Consider the following 18,702-nt stretch of genomic DNA (forward strand, 5'->3'; position numbering starts at 1 on the left):
AGGCAGATGGAACGAAGCATTTCTGGCCACTGCTGCTGCACAATTATCTAGCAACATGTGGGGATCCAGCAATATTCCCTCTCCCCCAGATGAATTTGAATGCAAATTTGGGCTTTGTTAATCAGGGGGTCACCCCATGATTCCTATGTTCTTCCTTTTTCTCCTCCCAAAACACTAGTATCCCCCACTGTTCTCCAGATTACCTGGTCTCCATTTCACTGGACCTGCAAAGTATCTAGCACCATCCCTCTGTAAATCTAACGCGCTTCTGTCTGAGGAGGAAAGCATTTGTGTTGCCTGGGTGCACATCTGTGGGGAGGAAGGAACTGTTGTTGCCAGTCCTCTGTCTCGCACATTATTTATGAAAAGCCAAGGGGCCATCTTTGTTCTTTAGGCTAGAGATGGCTTTTTGCTTGATTGTTATACTTATCAAGCCATTCCTAAATGCATGCCCTTTTTGGTAACCAGACCTGAATTAGGGATAAGATTCTGACACAGCCTGTGAAGTTGTTTGCACTTCGAGTTTTTGGCTCGGACTAGAAATAGAAATGCGAAAATACTGGAATAAGAGTCCCTGTTATTTCCCATTCTTTGGAACTGAAAGCGTAGCAAATGCCACGAAGAACTGCTCTCCGTGCCAATGGAGAGTGAGCACAAGGCTACCACCAAAATCGCTGTGAGCCATGGGGCTTGCATGCACGCATCGGATAAATGCACGAATCGGGTAAGTCTCATTCAGGTTTTCCAGTTCCCTTCTGCAGGCTTCATAGATTCAGACAGATACGTTCACCCCAAAGTTTTATGCATTTATCTGCATGGGGCCTTCTGAGACTAGCTCACTGCTCTGAGTACAGGCCCCATAGTGACACAAAAAGGATAGAAATTGTCCAGCTCTGTAATACCATTCGTAAAAGAAAAGCTGCAGCACTCCTTTGTGATTTAAAGCTGTTTTAATGGCTTAAACTTATTTTCATATATAAAAAATGTTTTTCTTGCAAGAGGGAGTTCTAAGAGAAGCGCTCTCAAATTGCAAAATGGGCAGGCCATGCCCTTAGCTGGTGTAAAGTCAGCATTTGCCCCACGGTGACAGATTTGAACGTTTAAGATCCTTTGGCTAATGAGGGATCTTGTCTAGCGAAAGTTTCTCATGAGCTACATGCTCACTTGGAGGGATTTCAACAGTCTCTAAATGCACCATTTATATGGCTCAGGTAAGACCTTCAGTAACCCCTTTCACAGCTTTTGTAATGTTTTACAATGTGCTAAGTAGGGCAAGGCATACCTCCCAGTCCTGAAAGCTGTCTTTGTGGCTGTGTGTGCATGCACACGTGTGTGTGTGTGTGTGTGTGTGTGTGTGAAGTATGCCTGTGTGTAATTTCAACCTGTTCTTTCTTCTTGTCTTGCTCTCCACAGTTAACACAAGCAAGTACAGTTGTAAGTTTCTATATTTCACTTCTTTGTGTAAATGTCACACATTCAATATATTCTAGCTATTAGCAGAAATAAGCTGGATGGGTATATCTATAGATTCCAGTGCCTACATGCCGAACATACGATTCTGCTTAAAGGTCATCTTAAATCTACAGAGCAAGAAAATAGAAATACTAAAGTTTCCATGGCACTGTGAATATGTGCAAGAACTTGTATTCTCTTATGTATGCAAGCAGGTGGAAAAATCAGTCTGTTTGCTGGACCTAGCCCTATATTGTACCACATATGAAATGTGCTCAACAGTCTTAAGTTGCCTGCTATCCTTGGGAAACAGTTCTTGGTGGAGTGCTATAATTTCATATTATAGACACAAGGTTACATGTTTGCATATTTTAATAAACATTAGCTTAGACCGGTTGGCTTTTTATGTTTGAATTAGAGCTGTTCAAATGTTTCCATCCCAACCTTTGCTCCAATGGAAGATTGTGTTTGGATTAAGTGGGACTTTGACAATAACCCCTGCTTTCCTTGACTTCCAGTTTTGCAACCCACCCCCAAACCAAAGAACTTCCTTGATTCCAAAAATAACAAATCAGCATCATGGCCTGGGGGGAAGGTTTTCTGTTTTTACCAATCAGTTCTAATCTTGGTTTCTTTTTTTTATTCACATCTTGACAGCATGCTAAACGAAGCTGCATCACAAGCTCCTTTTGAAAATAACAAAATACTCCATGAGTAGCAGTAATGGTAGTAACCTCTTATAATAAGACATTCTGCGTGAGCATCTTCCTCCCAGTATATGCAGAGGTCTTCAGTGTCTTCTACATCGAAGGTCAGACCTGATCAGGCATGTACGATCCTGTTACTCTTTACTTGACTTGCTGCCAATACCGGTTATGAGTCTTAGTACTACTATACTTGTAACAAAACTTGCCTGCATACACGCACCCGTCACGGCTACCGCCTGGGATGGAGCCATGAGCCACAGGTTTTCCGCTTGAATTCAAGGACTCTTTTAGCGGTGAGAAAGCAGCAGGTTGCTGCCATCACTTCGACCACTGGAGGGAGTTGTGATCACACGCCTAGTTTAGTAGGTTTAGTGTTAAATTCTATCTATCGGTTAGTCATATTTTTTTTTGGTTTGTTCCCCCCACTTCTTTCCAGTAACAGTTGTAAATGTACCACTTACTTCTCTTCCTTTGGTTTCCAAGCATCAAAGGGGTATGGGAGCCCACTTTTGCAACTGGTGGCGATTTTCATGTTGTATCGCATTAGCATGCATCCTAACATCCTGCAAAACCTGTAATCTGAAGCAAAACTGTGCGAAATGAAGAGAGCAATTCTATGCACATCCCAGAGCTGTGAGCAATGACAATGAAGTTTCATTAGTGTATAAAGTTAGTTCTGTTTCTGATGTAATACTGTTAGTGACTTACTGAGAAGCAGAATAGGACTTGGAAATTTAATATCTGCCAGTTGAGTCTGAAAATTTGAATCTAAAGCATTTTTTCTAAATTGAATAACATATTTTAAACCTCCACACTTGGTCAGTAAGGTGGGGCTCTGCCTTGGGTATTCTCCTGCATGGATTATGCTGACAGCAGCTTACCTATGGGGCTCTTTCCTAGTGCCACCTAGTCAATGTAGAGATGCTTAAAAGTGAGGAATTAAATCAGCCAGGCACTATGAAACAGGATTACTTCTAATTGTTTCTGAATGGTATCAGGCATTGTGTTCTGGTAAGTGCTTAGTCTTTTGGCCAGTCCAGAGACTATACACTTACATGGGGTATGCTCATCTTCTGTGGCTAAATGTGAGGAAAAAATGACTTAGTAAAATTTGGAAGGATTTAGATTCCTTCAAAATGGAAGCAATGGCCTATGATTCAATGACATCTTGACTTTGGTGTCTTATGCTTGGTGTCTGAAGCTTAAGGTACAATGTTTGACTGGGAAGATTCAAGATTTTATGTGGAATTAACAGGGAAAAAATAGGCTGTAATTACACTTAACGCAGAATCAGCTTCTGGACTTGGCAAAGCCTGTGCTAAATATATAGTGGGCGATTCCATAGTTGGTCAACAACTCTCAACAAGTATGCATCACCACTGTCAACAGAAAGAGATGCCACATGGTGAGGTTGGCAGTTATGTTGCATTGCTTATATACGAGGATGACCAAAATGAGCTCAGGCTCACAACAGCTCATGCTATACACCTCTGATTTAGTTAGTCTTTGAGGAGCAAATATACCCTGCCTTCAGCCAAAGGAGAATAAATAATAATGTTTTAAGGTTGTCTACTTCAGGTGACATCATTTTTTGGTGGGGTTGGGGCAGGAGGGGGGAGATGGGGCTTATATCTCGCAGTATATATATCGTGATTATGAGCTCCTTGAGGATGAGACTTTGTTTGCTGTTTGTACTTGGCATTTCACGCTCAGTATTGTGGTCTACAATTGGGTCTGTAGGCACCACTGCAACAGTAGTAATAGTAGTGGAGCTCTCATACCACACTAAGACAGCTAGAACATCTCTCCTCAGGCTCCACACTAAATATCAAAGCACTTGTACCCACCTAGAGTCATCTCCTCTATTAGCTGGATGGGTGGAGCAGTCTCTGTAGCTGGGATCTGTTTCTCCTTGGAGCCTGGCCTAGGCATCTGGTAGAGCTGATTGCAAAGCCTATTTCTTCATTGTGGGGGCAGGAAGATGCGTGCGTGAAGCATACTGGATGCACATAGCTGCAGGGATTTGTCCACACACATCTAATTGCAGGATACTCGTGCACGTATATGTGCATGTTGCACAGTGACTAAGGCAAGGACAATCAGATCCCTGACTGGAGTCGTTATAGAAGTGATAGTCAGGTGGGGGCTTCTGACACATCACCTGTGGTTCTTCACAGGAAGCTTTACGCTGCATAGGTTGGGTGTGTCTTTCTGGTGCTCATGAATAACACACCCCATACTGCTTCTAACTCTGCCCGTTGTGGTGCCTAACACTGCAGCTTTTCTCTTGAGCTGGAAGATGCTTGCCATACTTCGCTTAGATGTGGATACAAGGGCACTGCTTGTTCTCCTGCTGTGTTGCCTACCCAAGTTTGACCATAGTTAACCTCCTGGTGTGCTGGGACAAAGGTCTTTTTGAGGCAGGCACTTTTTTTGTTCTGTGTTTTGTAAAGAGCCTAACACAGTCCATGATGACAGACATCTAAATGTCATGGTACTACAAACTGATGATGATGGTGTTAATGAGAGTGACAGCCCCATTCCATAACGGGTCAATATTCCAGCTAGTCTAGTCTCTGGTTTTTGAGGGTGTCCATTGCTGGATGGTTTGCAAGATGCAAACTGTAATTATATAACATTATGCCTGGGGGAATGCAATGAAATATAGCCAACGACTGTATCTATTATACAAATTATGATGCAATGTATTAAGGCATTTCAGGATCATTATTCATGTTGGCAGAATGAGTTAATTATAGAATGACAGTATTAAGACCCATAAGCATATTCTTCAGTAGTTAGAAGTCATGATGAAGCTCCAGACTGATAGTGCTGGATATGTAAAGCATTGCTTTGTCTACACCATGGCTTCTCCAGTAGCTTACTCATGTGCCTTCGTCTTGCCTTGGCGAATCCACCTCTTGCAGCAAGAAGGTGATCATTAGACTAAATCCTCTTCACCTTTTCATGGCAAGAAAAGTGGTACTTAGCTGCATAATGGTAATTTTGGGTCCTTCTGCACAGTTTAGATTTCATGTTGCTACACTTGCCCTGTGCTTCCTTTCTGAGGATGCTCAGTAGGTAGCCCTGTTGTTGCCTAGGCACCTGAATAAAATTGCCAGTGCACATTGGGTAAGTCTGAAAATGTTAATCCCACAAAAAGCTTGGTTGTGGGTGTTTGATGGTAGAGGAAGAGGGCAATCCCACCTTTTAGTCTGACAGTGTGGAGCTGGCTAAGGCACTTGCACAGGGAGCAGAAGAACTAGGTTCTAGGACCTCTTTGCTGAGGAGAGGTTTAAACCTGTCTCCTGCTTCCTCGTCCAGTTCGCTCTCTAGCCCTACTCTTGAAGCTAGCCCACTGAGCAGCCATGGGAGACAGAGAAGTAGGGGCAAAAGGAGAACATGCCAGAGGTTGTGGGGTGGCTTGGTGTGGTGGAAGGGGCCCTAGAGAGCACTGGGCAATGCCAAGCTCATGGTCTTCTAGTTGGAGCACATAGCCAGGAACTTGAGAGGGGGAGGTACAAATCCCCAAGAAGTGGTGCCTAAATACCTTTGGAAATCTGGCCCTAAATGCCCTTAGATGAGGTGAGTTGTGGCCAATTATATCAGCTGAGGCTCTTGTCCTAACCAGTAGTTAATCTCCCCAGACTGTTAATGGATGTACAACTCCTGATGATGTACATCCCTCACACGCTGGCATGAAAACAGATCCCAGCATTCATACTGGAGGAGTTGGTACGTTCCCCTTGTAAAGTGGCCCTTGATTTTCTGCTAAAACCAAGGGCTCTGCTTGGGTGGAATATGCAAAGCAGCCCCATATAGCCCCCGTCTCGCTGATTTGAACGTCTGCATGGAAAACAGGTTTAGGAAAGCATGATGGTACAAAATGGAAGTTAAACTACATTGGCATTTGTTAATATTGTAAACACCATTTGTTGGGAAGCGATAAGCTTTATTGCTATCCCAAATGTATGTATTAGCAAGAACAATGTTCTGTAAAATGTTAACATCCGTCAAGACAATATGAACCATTATAGGTAACTTTCTTTTAATGAAGCAATTATGCGATAACAAAAGGTGCACTGTAAATTCATTCGATACCACGCCAGGTTTCTGTATTTTAAGGTGTAAACTCTAATCCAGCTAAGAGAACAAACAAAGTTTCCAGAGAATCCCTTTGGAGAAAAAATAACTCTCCTAAACCTAATACGAAATAAAGTCTGGGAACTGAGATTGTTATTAAATCTGACCTTGATCAGATTTTTATTATGTCAGAAAAAATGGTTCTTAAGAGACAGAGTTGTCATGGGATTAGAGTACATCTACAGCAAGATGTTTCTATGGCAACAAATCAAACACCATTTCCTAAGACTGCGGTCGTCTGCTTCAAACCCATGAACTTAGCATAGAGAAATGCAGTAATGTTGTGTAAAGAGGAAAAAAAATCAATCAATCTGGAGGCAGCGGTTTATTTTAAAATGCCAATTAACCCTATCAGTGTGATTGTTTGGAGCTTATGTTGGTGTCGACAGGTCCCACGTAGGTATTTGGTTTTACAAATTGAAAGCATAATTTTTTTGTCATACATAACCTTTAAAAAAAAAAAAGTGAAAGACGAATCATAATTCCGCCTGAATTAATGAAGTCTGAAAGTTATGTATAAAAGCTGTAATAGAAATTCAGAGAAGTGTCAGAGACGCCGGGTGGCAGTAACATATGATGCTCTACCTGAATTCTCCTCATGTTTGAAGGATCTGAAAACATACTTGATACCGGTATGTGTTTAGTCTCCCACAACCAATGAGCTATCTAAATTCATAGGCTCCAATGTCACACTGCTGTAATCTTGGTAGAAAGTTAAACTAGTGAACACATCACCACTTAGAACTTGGGGAGTAAGTTAAGGCTATTTAGCTTATCAGGCTTCTTCCCATGCTGCCATAATTGTATTATGAATGTATTGTTCTTCTTCACGAGCCTTACCTCATGAGTTTATCTGTTGTGTGGTGACATCTGTCTCCTTCCTACAACGTGCAACGCAGCCGGTGTACAAACGCTCTGCTCCTTTCATAGCGATGGGGAAGTTTTCCCAGGTGCCGGGAGGACATAGTCAATCAGAGCAAAAACCAAAGATGGAGAACAAATGGCATATGTAGCATTTGAACCACTCACTAACTTTTTAACAAAAAAATAGCCTCCTGCAAGTGAGATGCAGTTTTTCAGCATTAGGGGCAGTCAGTCTGCTTATGTTCAATCCTAGCGTTGTGTGCTTGGTTATGGAGAGGCTCTTCAGCCCCTGGCCCTGGCCCTGCGACCCAGATTGGGAGGTTGAGACCCATGCTTTTTTGACATTCTGGGCCTCAGACTAGGTAGTTTGTGCCCAGCTATAGGCTAGGCCCTGGTTACAGGGTTGTTCCTGGAGCCTTAGGTATGATAAAGGAGCAGTTTCAGAAGGTATTGGGACTTGGAGACAGGGGTATTGGTTGTAGCCATGTTGGTCTAAGGACACAGGCAGATAAGGTTCTTTGGATAAATCCCATATCTTTTGTTAGACCAACTGAAATAGTTGGAAAAATTCTTTTTTGCAAGCTTTCAAGTCCAAACACCCTTCATCAAGTTAAGAAAGCATCTGCAGTTGGTTCGTGCTCTTCCTGGATCTAGGATTTGGCACAGGGAGTTAGTTGCCCCCGTGCTGCAGGGGTGTCTGTACCTGAGCTCTCAGATTCCTCTTCCACAACCCACTGGTGTGGCCAGATTGCACTGTGGAAGTCTTTGGGGGAGTCTCTTCAAGTCCCCAGAGTAGGTAAGCATCCCCGCCTTCCCCTTGTGCTCAAGACATGTCCCCTTCCTACCCCTTTCCCCCACCTTCCCACCTGCCACTGCTGCTTTCCTGCTGTCCCAGGGGTGGGGAAACTTCAAAGCTGCTTCTGACCTCTCCAGCTGGGCTATGTTGGGGTTGGGCTCAGCAAGAGCAACAGCGGTGTTGGGGGTGGGGGGTTCCCTACACTCCCCATTCCCTGGAAAAGGGCACCGGGAGGGGAAATCCTCCCTGCCCATCTCTGCTGCCACTGTCCCCTGTTCCAAGATGAGCCCAATCCCAGCGCAGCCCAACTGAAATGGGCAGGAGTCACTTCGAACCTTCCCCTGCCCTGGGGATAGTGTGGGAGAGAGGAGCTGTGGCAGGCGGGACATGGGAGAGGAGGGACATGCCTTTGAGCACGGCGTAGGGGGAAATTCTTGTGTGCTCTGGGGACTTGAAAAAAGTCCACAAAGGCTCCCATGTCATGGTTCAATCTGAAACGGGGAGTGCGCCCCCTGCTGAGCGACCAGACCTCCCTGCTTTCCCCTTGCAGCTGAAGCTCGTGACTCCCAGGTCCTGTTCTAACATGGCTATGTTTTTGAGCAAGTGGAAGCTGGACTTCATCTTTTTTCTTTGTGCTTTCCCAGAAAGGAGTAAGTAAGAGCTAGCCCTGCTGGCTCATACCTGGACCAAAAGTCCAGCGCCTCCTAAAATGGTTTAAAGTGGGTTCTAATCCCTTCTTCCTCCCTTGTCCGGCCATTTAGACAGAATTGGAAATCTAGCTTAATTTGGCTCATTTGTTGTATACAGCATGCAACTACAACACAACGTGGAGCTAATAATTCTAAATGTGCTCCGTTCAGCCTAAAACCCTGCGGGATTTTTGGGGGGCAGCCTTTTCATTGATGGCTGAATGCCACAGAGACGGTCCTTGGGACATTACACACCGCACGGCTCCAGCACGGGCCGGTCTCTGGGGACTGGGGATGTGCAAGGAATGTGGAATGAACGCCAGTGACTGTTTTAACTCAGACTTGCATGAAATCCACTTCCAAAGGGCATGCTAGTTTTAAACAGCATTAATTCTGGTTGCCTCAGGAGATGAGCATCACACTTGAAATGAGAAACATTCACTTATTTTAATTTTAAATATCGGTGGGAGCATCCTTGTAATGTTAATGCAAAGGAGTCAAACTAAGGTAATTGCAATGCCTGAAAGTTGTCCAGGAAGACTGAAATCCGTCATTTTCTTGCGCAGAATTTGTAGCCATTTAAAGGTGTTAGTGTTTTGAAGAAACCACTAGTTGAGGCCAGTTAAGCAAAGGTAGGTGCTCTAAACAAACTAAGTGACAGTTTTGTAATGTAGCTGGTAAGTGAGGTGAAGTAAAGTCATTGCAAGAAATGAACTTGACTTTTTCAAGTTTGGAGATTATTTGTGGGAAGGTGCAAGTTTTTGCTTTTTTGTTGGGGTTTTTTTTTGTGGTGCCTGTAGGGTCAGGAAGACAATGTTGCATCAGTTCATCTGCTCAGGGGTTTCTTCACAAGTTCAAAAGTTTGAGCCTTAAACAAAATGCAAACTAGGTTTTAAAAGACCACGTTCTGCAAAAAATGAGGAGCCCTCAAAGGCTTGGAAGCAACCCTTTCTGCATGTGGAAAGCAGCTCTTTCATTGAGAACGGGGCCTCACAAAGATGCCCTAGGAGGAGCAGATATTGCAATGAGAAGTGGTCTTCACAACAAAGAAAAAGCAAGGTGCAATTGTCCTGCACGTACCTTATGTACCTTATTTGTATTCAAAGTCTTGCCTGACTGCAGATGAACATTTCAAAAAAAAAATTGAAGGACCAAAGTTTTAAAAGTATTTCAGCATGTATGTCTACTGTGCAAGAGGGTACCATACAGAGACGCCTGAGGTGAGTTTTGCACACCCGAGTGCCCAAACTGGAAGCAGAGTAGCTGTGTTAACATGTGCTTTGCATAAACTAAGTGGCTGTGCTCAAGAGCAGGACTTGGGTGACATGTACTCCTGCACTGCTAGGATCATAGAAAATGGGGATGGAAGGGATCACTACTCCAACCCTTGGCTGATAGCAAGAAAGTTGCTGTTTAGCCCATCCCAGCCAAGTGCTTGTCTAACCTGCAGTGAAAAATTTCCAGTGCTGGAGCTTCTAAGCCTGACTAGGAGCAATAGTTGTAGTTTCTACTACAGACCTGTTTGCATGGGGTTGCATCCCTCGGGTGGAAAGGTCACACTCCCGGGGGTGGGAGGTGGAGTTGGCTTGGTGCCAGAACCTCCCCCTGGGCAGTAGAGTTTAGGGGGTGGGAAGTTTGTCCACACAGAACAGGAGGGTTGCGGAGGGGACACTGCATCCTGGGATGCTGGAGGACTGCAACTTAGGTGGCTCATCTGCGGGGAATGGCTATACATTAATGGAACATGAACTGGGTAACGTGGGTCAGAGAGAAATCTACCCTGGAGTGGAGTAACTTTTTAAGATGCCTAAATGTGTGTAAAACTAGTCTTGGGTGTTAATGGGCATTTTTACATGTGCTGCAGGGGTAGGAGAGTGCTTTCAGAGCCAGTCTACTTAAAGTGTCATGCGTACTTAGTGCTCCACACTTCAAAATGGCAGCGGGGGCACTGTAACTAAACCTTACTCAATGAGCTATAATTAAAGCACCTCCCCCGCCATTTTGAAGCACTAGGATATTGAATACATGGGAGGCAGAGGCTGCTGGAATGTGCTAATTAGCAGACTCAATCTGTTGAGTCTGCTCCAACATGCTGGAATTGCAGTGCATCAGAATAGCGTCCCCGCATGTCTGCCGGCATCTTGCGTGTGGACAATCCAGAGGTTAAGAGCAGTACCACAGCAAGGGAGGGGTGAGTGGGGCAACTGCTTTGGGCACCGAAGTGAAGGGATGCCAACAGGCGAGTTGTGAATTGATATTTTGTTAAAAACGTTTGAAAATTTTGGCTGATGTGGCCAATAAATCCTGTGTGCATGCACACAGCCACAGCATGCACACAGCCAGCCCAGCAGCTTGGAGGGCAGCGTCTGGCTGGTGAGTCTGTTGGGGAGGGAAGGGGTGTGGCGGGGGAGCAGATAGAGACCGCCTGGTGAGGGAGGAAGTGGGCTGGGGGGGACCGGTGCTGCTCAGCCAGTGCAGTGCAATGGAGCCGCAAGTGGCTTGTCCTGGGGGGCATGGGGAAGAAGGTGGCTCCTGTCACTGCATGCACCCTGGGCAAGCATGAGTGGGGCATATGCCCCCCCAGACTTGTGCATGAGATGAGGGCAGGCTGCCACTGTGGGCTTGCCCTGGGTGCCAAACTTCCTTGCTATGGCACTGGTTAAAAGAGCTCCAAGTGCTGCATAAATTGAATGTGTAACAAGGCCTTAATACATGCAGGAATTGCATTTAGGCACCTAGTTGTCATGTTAAATGCCAAAGTCCTTTTGTCATCTAGCCTAGAGGCTCCAGAGTCATTTCCCTACTTTTGAACATGTTACTGTGTCCCCTTTTCAATACTTCTCCAGGATTTTTTTGACGGTAATTTCCTATTACTTGAAGCTTTCTGCCTGGAAGAGAATTCCCCGAGGAGCATAATTCAGTAGGCAGCTAGGGGCACAGCATGTACCTGGGGTCCTCCAGAAGGTACATGGGCTATGCAGTGTCATCACGAAGCTGTACAGGCAAGACAAGTAAACAGGAAATGTAACATGCGGGTTAATTGGTGCTAGATGGGATAAATCAGCTCCTGTACAAATAAGTCAGATGTGCTAGTGAGCCAGTCTATAAACAGAGGTCAGTGTGCCACCTTTATTTATATTGTGAAAGCACAAACCAGCTTGGACCTCATATTGCTGCAGTGCAAGAAGGCACTTAAGGTATTTGGTATGGCGATGAGAGATCCTCATGGCCTGAGCTACGCAAGGGAAAGTGTTGTTTTGTAGTGTTTTCAAATTCAAATCCCTGTTCTTCTTTTATGTAGCATCATGCCACTCTTCACCATATAAGGCTGAATAAAATCCAGGTGTTAATCCCTTACACCATTCTAAAACCCACTGTGAAGATAGATAGGTTCCCGGCTCGCGTTGATTTTAAAGGTAATTGGGTGCCTTTAGCCATCTTTGAAACTGCTACCTGTATTTCCTATTTGTCTGAAACGTCTCGGTTCAGTTGCACATAGGTTGACGTCTAATTTTGGAGTGAGAACTGGTGTGAAGTTGCTGTCACGACTCATGATACTTACAACAATCTGGACTTTTTAGCTTGCATGGCTTGCTCAAATGATTTGTGGACTACGACTTGAAAGAACTAGTCTGGATGAGTCAAGCTGTTCTTCATCCATCTGTTTGTTTGCCACCTTTCCAGGACTTTTTCTTTCTTTCTTTTATATAATCAACTATTAGCTTTACTGTTAGATTTTATGTCAGTGTTGAGCTGCAAATTGATGCTGTCCAAATAAAAACCGCGTGCAAAGTAACATAACCAGGGCTGTTTTTCTTATTACATGAAAGGAGAAACTATCCCTGCATTAAACTTAAAATGGTGGTTTCAGGATGCTGGGGTAATGGTGCAACAATGGTAACATCACTCAGATAAATGCAAGGAAGAAAGGTCTGCACATCTAGGCAGATCATATGGGAGACATAAGGCCTGCAAATGAAAATATTCAGCTAGGGAAGGATGAAGTATGTTACTACATTCATGAGCAGTAGTGAGAATGGGATCAATAGGATGAAACCTCCATTCAAGACTTCAGGAAATGCTTCCATGTGAAAAGAAATTGCAAAGAATAGATTAGTTTTAGGGAGGAGACCAGAGGAATGTGCGCAATATTAAAATGTAGGAAAATGAATTCTGTAATGCTTGTAACTAGGTTTCCTGTTTACCCTTCCTCAAGGGGACATTCAATGAGACTGAGAGGCAAGACATTTAAAATTGATTAAGGCCATCAGGGTTTTTAAAACAATGCACATGATTAACCTAGCCTGCATATTGTTACAAGCTTTAATTGAGGCCAGGAGATTAGTAGGATTCAGAAAAGGATTAGGCGTTTATGTGAACAACAGGAACATCCACATTTTAATACTGCTAAGTTAGTTATATCACATTTACTGTGTAATTGATGCTATTTATTTACAATGTTAACGATCAACTTTTGAAAGGGATTTTTAAAGGCTCTTTAAACAGGCCTAGTAGAAATTCAGCATAAATAACTAATCAGATCTGCTCTTGCATGGAAATAAAATGCAAAAGTAGTTGGGAATCCCGCAGATCCCAGAGCAGAAAGGTTTGACTCAAATTGCGGCTTATGCTACCTGCTGCAGTGTCAGCATTTTGGCAGCAGATGGTGCTCCCCTCTGCCAATTCCACCGATCTCCTCTAGACCCGCAACACTCCCTCAGCCCTGGTCCCTTAGGTTCTCCGAGTGCTCGCAGAAAGCCCAAATCCTAAATGTTACAGCGCAAGGAAAACCCTGCTGGTTGCAAACAGCTCCTTCCCTGCAGGGCTAGAATCTGCTCCAGTCCTGTGGACAGCCAGTCGTGTTGAGCTATGGTCCTAATCACTGGGAGCAGAGATTTTGTTAAACGGGTATACCAACACCTTTAAAAGCCTGCTTTGGCGAAAGGTATCTAGTTTTTAATATTTCACTGATGAAACTGAGAAACTTTAATGATTCAAGAGGAAACCTGCATCCTTAGGCAGCAGTGGTGAGGCTTATTCATGTCACGGGGCGGGGGCTGAGGATAAATATACGGATGCATGGGGCCCTATTCTGCCCAGAGTGCCTATGAGCCCAATCCTGTTCCCACTGAATGCAGGAGGGGTGTTTGTATCCACTGGGATAAAGCCAGGGAGGAGATATGGTTATATGCATAACTAACCACAACGGCTCAGGTGAATAAAGGAAACAAGGGGAGTATAAATGTTGTGATAGCTGGTCATTACTTATTTTCTTCTTACACATATATTAAACTTGGATTCTCTACTGAGACTACACTGCATACAGGATTTGGTAAAATCTCTGTTGGGGGATGTGATTTTTTTTTTCTTTGTGTAACATTACTGTTTTCATTTAAAAAAAATAAATATTTGTTCAACAGTATTTGAAGATAAACCCAAAGAATTTAGAAATTTAACATTTGAGTGTCCAGTATTTTTATTTCCTATCCAAAATGTTTCTCCCAGTATATGATTATATTAAATTCAACAGTGGTTTAGTTAATGTTAGCCACTGCTCTGCATAATCCTGGAGGGTATCATCCTAGGAGGTATAGCCAGCCAAGCTGTGCTTTATAAATGCTCATGTAGATGGCATTAAGCAAAAACTCTGAGTCCTGTGGAAGAGAATTACTTAAGTACTTAAAGTAATTAAGTACTTAAAATCTGTACATTCTTACTGGGAGACTCCATAGTCATCCTGTTGTATAAGAGGTCACCTGATCAAAATGAATAATTACTTGCCAACCCCGGCCATTGGACTCATTGGGCATGGCTGTTCTTTTATGTTCAGAATATTGATAGGAATAGTTAAGGTAACGAACATGGACTTCACAAGCTGCAAAAAATAATATGCATCTGTTACTCATGTAATAAACCCCTTGGGACCTGATTCAGTGGTCAATGAGTTTACTGGGAGTGTTTCTATTAACTTTATTGGGCATTATATGGGGCTCATAGAGCAGATGTAAAGAATGATTACAAGGAACCACACTTTTAATTTTCCCACTTGTCTGCAGCAGTTTTTTACTATTTCATGCACAGTAGTAGTAAAGTATTAGGACGAGGGATACTTCACAAGTGCATATTCTACTGCTACGTGTCCGGTATCCAGGTTGTAGCCATATTGGTCTAGAGGAAAAAGCAGTCGGGAATTGTAGTAGAGATGGTATCTTTTATTTGACCAACAAGATTTTTGCAAAAAAAGTTGGTTTAATAAAAGATATCTCTCTACTACGAGTCCTGATTTCTATTGCTATGTTACCCGGGGACAGGGGCAGAGGAGGCAAAGGGACCTGAAGACTAAAATCAAGAGAGATTTTTATTTTAACCATGGGCTGCTACATTCCCCACCCCCCGCCCGTATTTTTATTGCAACTGGTGCCACAGATTTTCCTTTTCTGCTTTATTTCTGCTTCAAAGGATACAAAGGCGAGGCGTGGCAGGGTTGGGTGCATCTTTTGCCTCTATTTGTAGACTTCATGGCCAGTGGTGGGTGGTGGGGGTTAGGGAGCTACTTCCTCATAGGACACCTGGCTTGACTCATGAAGGGGTGATTGGGTCACACTGGGCACGTCTACACATTCATTAATGTGCCTTAGACACTGTGCATTAAGTTTAGTACTTCTTTAATAAAGCACTAACTAAATGCACAGTACTTAAAGTTACTACACAGTAGCACTGGTGCACAATTATTTAGTGATGCTTACTGTGCATTAACCTAATAACACTGCACGGTAGGCTATCAGCACGGTTTTTGCTGCAATACGCCATTGTGCAGTGTTATTAGGCCAATGCACAATAAGTGGCTTGCGTAGACACCCCCAATGTGACTGAGGCCAAGACTTTGCAGCTCACAGACTAGTTCTTGGGTTCACAGGGGCCAAGGTTTTTCAAAAGGGACTAGCACTTAGTTTCTGGTTGGCCTTCTTGACCCACCTGCTCTTTGTAGACATCCACCTTTGGGAAATCAGGCTTTGCCATGTGTTTCAAGCTGGGCATCCAAAGACATTAGTCACTTAAAAATCTTGGCCAGGTTCCCTAAACAACCTTCTTCCGCCAGATGCCCATAATTTATACTTATGTTTCTTCCTGTCCAAAACTCATCAGAAGAGCAGCCATGATTCTTTATTTTCCCAGCTAAGGGTCAGCCTCTGTTGTACATCACAGGCTGGAAGACCCTACTCAAAGCCAGCCTGGCACAGGTAACTCCTTGATATATCAGTGGATAAATCCAGTCTTGTTCTCGCACCCAGTACAGCTTGGGAGTAGCAAATGGGGCATCATAAAGTGCAGAATGTGGTATTTATTCTCCCACTAGCATTTTTCTTCCTCTTTCTCTCCCCTTTGTTGTAGCCTCCTGTTAATAGAACCCAATAATTTTCAAGCTCAAGCTGAACTTTTGAACTGCTGCTGTGTGATGTGATGGGGATGAATCTGTAGCTAGCAAGACAAAGATGCATTTCCCAGCAGTGCAGATCAAGGTATCGCTCCCCCACATGCAGATGTGTGGAGGGCAGAAAGTGAACTGAATTCTGCTCTTGCACTTGCAAGCAAAGAGCTGCGGGTTTTAGCATTTCAGCCCATGGACCTAAAAAAGGTGAGCTTGAAAAAAGTGGTCTAATGTACCTGAAAGAATAATATATGTGAGAGCTGTGTGTGTGTGCAACCAAGAACTGGTACTTTTGGCCCTACAGGTTATAGAGATGTGAGAACAGATGTCAGATTCAGGTTATTCATAACTTTCTTCATCTTACATCCCATCCCCGCAGCAACTGGAATCCTTAGAAACCTTCCATTCGGGTACCAGTGTTGTCTGTGTTCATCTGTCCGGGCATATCCCATCCCCCCCATGGAACGGGCAAGGCAGGTCCCGCATGGGGAATGCCTCTGGAACGTGGCGGTTCAGCTGTCCAAGCGGTTTGGTTATCCCTTCCTTTCCGCCCCAAAATGGACAAGGTCTGGAGTAGTTTGGTTGCATTGCTCTGTGCATTAAGTTGTAGGCGTTACCACCGGATTCCACATGTTCTGTGCACCGTCCCAGTTGCTGTGGAGGGAACTTGTAATTTTTGCAAAATGCAAACCTATATAACTATAATGAGCACAGCAAAGCCCATTCAAGCATATCCCTGTAGCTGGTGTACTTTATTTTCTTGCTGCCTCTGTTGCCTGAGAATGCTGCAGACTGGCTTGAAGGGTAGCTACCAGCTTTCAAGCTGACAGAACATGTCCTGCATCTTGGTGTCTGAATAGACTGTCTCTTTAAATAAGTGATGTACAAAGCAATAGACAGGTTCCTATAATAGATCACCATTTAAGGTACCACATTCTGTCTGACATAGTATTTTGCACCTTTCGAATTGTCACCTGCCAAATATGCAGGCCTGGAGGGGATCCCCTGCTGGGAACACAGGACAGATGGGTCTGAGTACAGTCATGAAGCTCCCTGGGGCCAGCAGTGTGATGTTAATGATCACACCACAGTGAGATGTAAAACATACCTTTGTGCAACTCAGTGTAAACAGCAATGCAGCGCATTGTGATGTAAATGAGAAACCAGCAAGATATGATGTGTGAATGGAAACACAGCAAGGTGCACTGCGAGGGAGCAGACAGTGCAGAGCAAAGGGAAATTCTGCTCCTTGCAAGTGGAAGTGGAATTAAAATACAGACTTGGCACATCGTAACACTGATCTCAAAGGCTTCTGGATGCACTGTGGTGGGGAGGGGCTCCAGTGTGTGCAAGCAAGTCCGGCTGACGGTTGGGCACACAACTTGTGATTCATGCCTGGGACGCAGTTTGGAGTCTGGGTTTCAAGAGCAACTTGGCTAGGAGCAGGGAAGATGAATCTGGGTCTAGAGGAAATGTCAACCACGATCAAACAGGCAGTAGCATAATGGAGCGGGGATGAACGGGGCAGCCCTGGGCACTGATTTTGAGGGGGTGCCAAAATGTACACCCCCCACCCAGAAGTCTTTGTTATGGCGGGGGAGGCCTGCGCTGCTCAACCACAGATGCAGCCCCATACCCAGCTGCATATGTGGGAACAGGGTGCAAGCTGAGCCGTGTGTCCCCCACCCTGGGGAGCTACAGCAGGTGCAGCCCTGCAACCCAATAGCATATGTTGTGGGGGTGGAGAATGGGGCGCCAGGGGCAGCTTCCAGCGATCCCAGCCAAGCCTACCCTGCTACAGCAGCAGCGACAGCAGTAGGAGCTGCCTTCACCGAGCTTCCCCCCACGCCTGCGCGCTGAAAGAGCTTGCTACACCTTTGAAAATAAATAAATATCCTAAAGGAGCTGTGCCACAGCCCCGCCTCCTCCTGCCACGGTATGTCTCTGGGTACGTAGGCGCAGCTCCTCTGTGCTGCAGGAACAGTTACTGCACCTGCCCTCTGGGCGTAGTACGCTCATACCAGCTCTCCGCATGTCCCCGTCCTGCACACCCACATGGCAGCCATGGGACATGTGGCCCTATTTTAGGAACACTAATGCAACTCAATTTCCATGCCCGGCCCGTTGTCTCTTAGGTCTGGTTGCTAGTCTTCAATGGTAATAACCGAGGTAGAGCTCAAATTAGTTTTAACCACAAGCTTCTGAAAACCGATGGATACACCCCTACCCCTTTTAAATATCCTCCTGCCACCTGGGCAGCTAGGGGCTTATCCAGAGGGCTTATGACTGTGTCAGCCAATATCGTTGCTGTTTATATTATTGTGCCAAGGACCCCCTATTGTGCTGCACACCTCCAGAACAGAAGAGTTCCTGCCCCAGAGAGAAATGATGGAGATGATTGATGCACTTGGGAGGTTGGTGGAAGAGCGCATTGATGCTGCCTTGGAGAGTCTATGATTTAAAACAAACCCATGGATGAAGGGGACAAAGCATTAGAAATGACCAGCCTACAGCAATTCATTTTGGGGGGGATGATGACCGAAGGCACAAGAAGGCATTCAGCTTGCACTCCAACTCCATGCTATCTGGAAAGCCTTGACTTCTGCTTCCTGGGTCATAGCA

General features: G+C 44.6%; 1 long non-coding RNA gene across 1 annotated transcript; it reads right to left on the reverse strand.

Moving 5' to 3' along the window:
• Window positions 1-4,543: 4,543 nt before the first annotated feature.
• On the reverse strand, window positions 4,544-18,215 carry LOC109313748. The gene is made up of 3 exons (XR_002102133.1): window positions 18,016-18,215; window positions 16,943-16,945; window positions 4,544-4,557 (listed from the first exon to the last, which is right to left on the reverse strand). It is a non-coding gene; the product is annotated as an uncharacterized LOC109313748 (long non-coding RNA).
• Between the last annotated feature and the right edge of the window lie 487 nt (window positions 18,216-18,702).

Source organism: Crocodylus porosus, unplaced genomic scaffold, assembly GCF_001723895.1.
Source record: "Crocodylus porosus isolate Cpor-Errol unplaced genomic scaffold, CroPor_comp1, whole genome shotgun sequence".
Taxonomy (NCBI): domain Eukaryota; kingdom Metazoa; phylum Chordata; order Crocodylia; family Crocodylidae; genus Crocodylus; species Crocodylus porosus.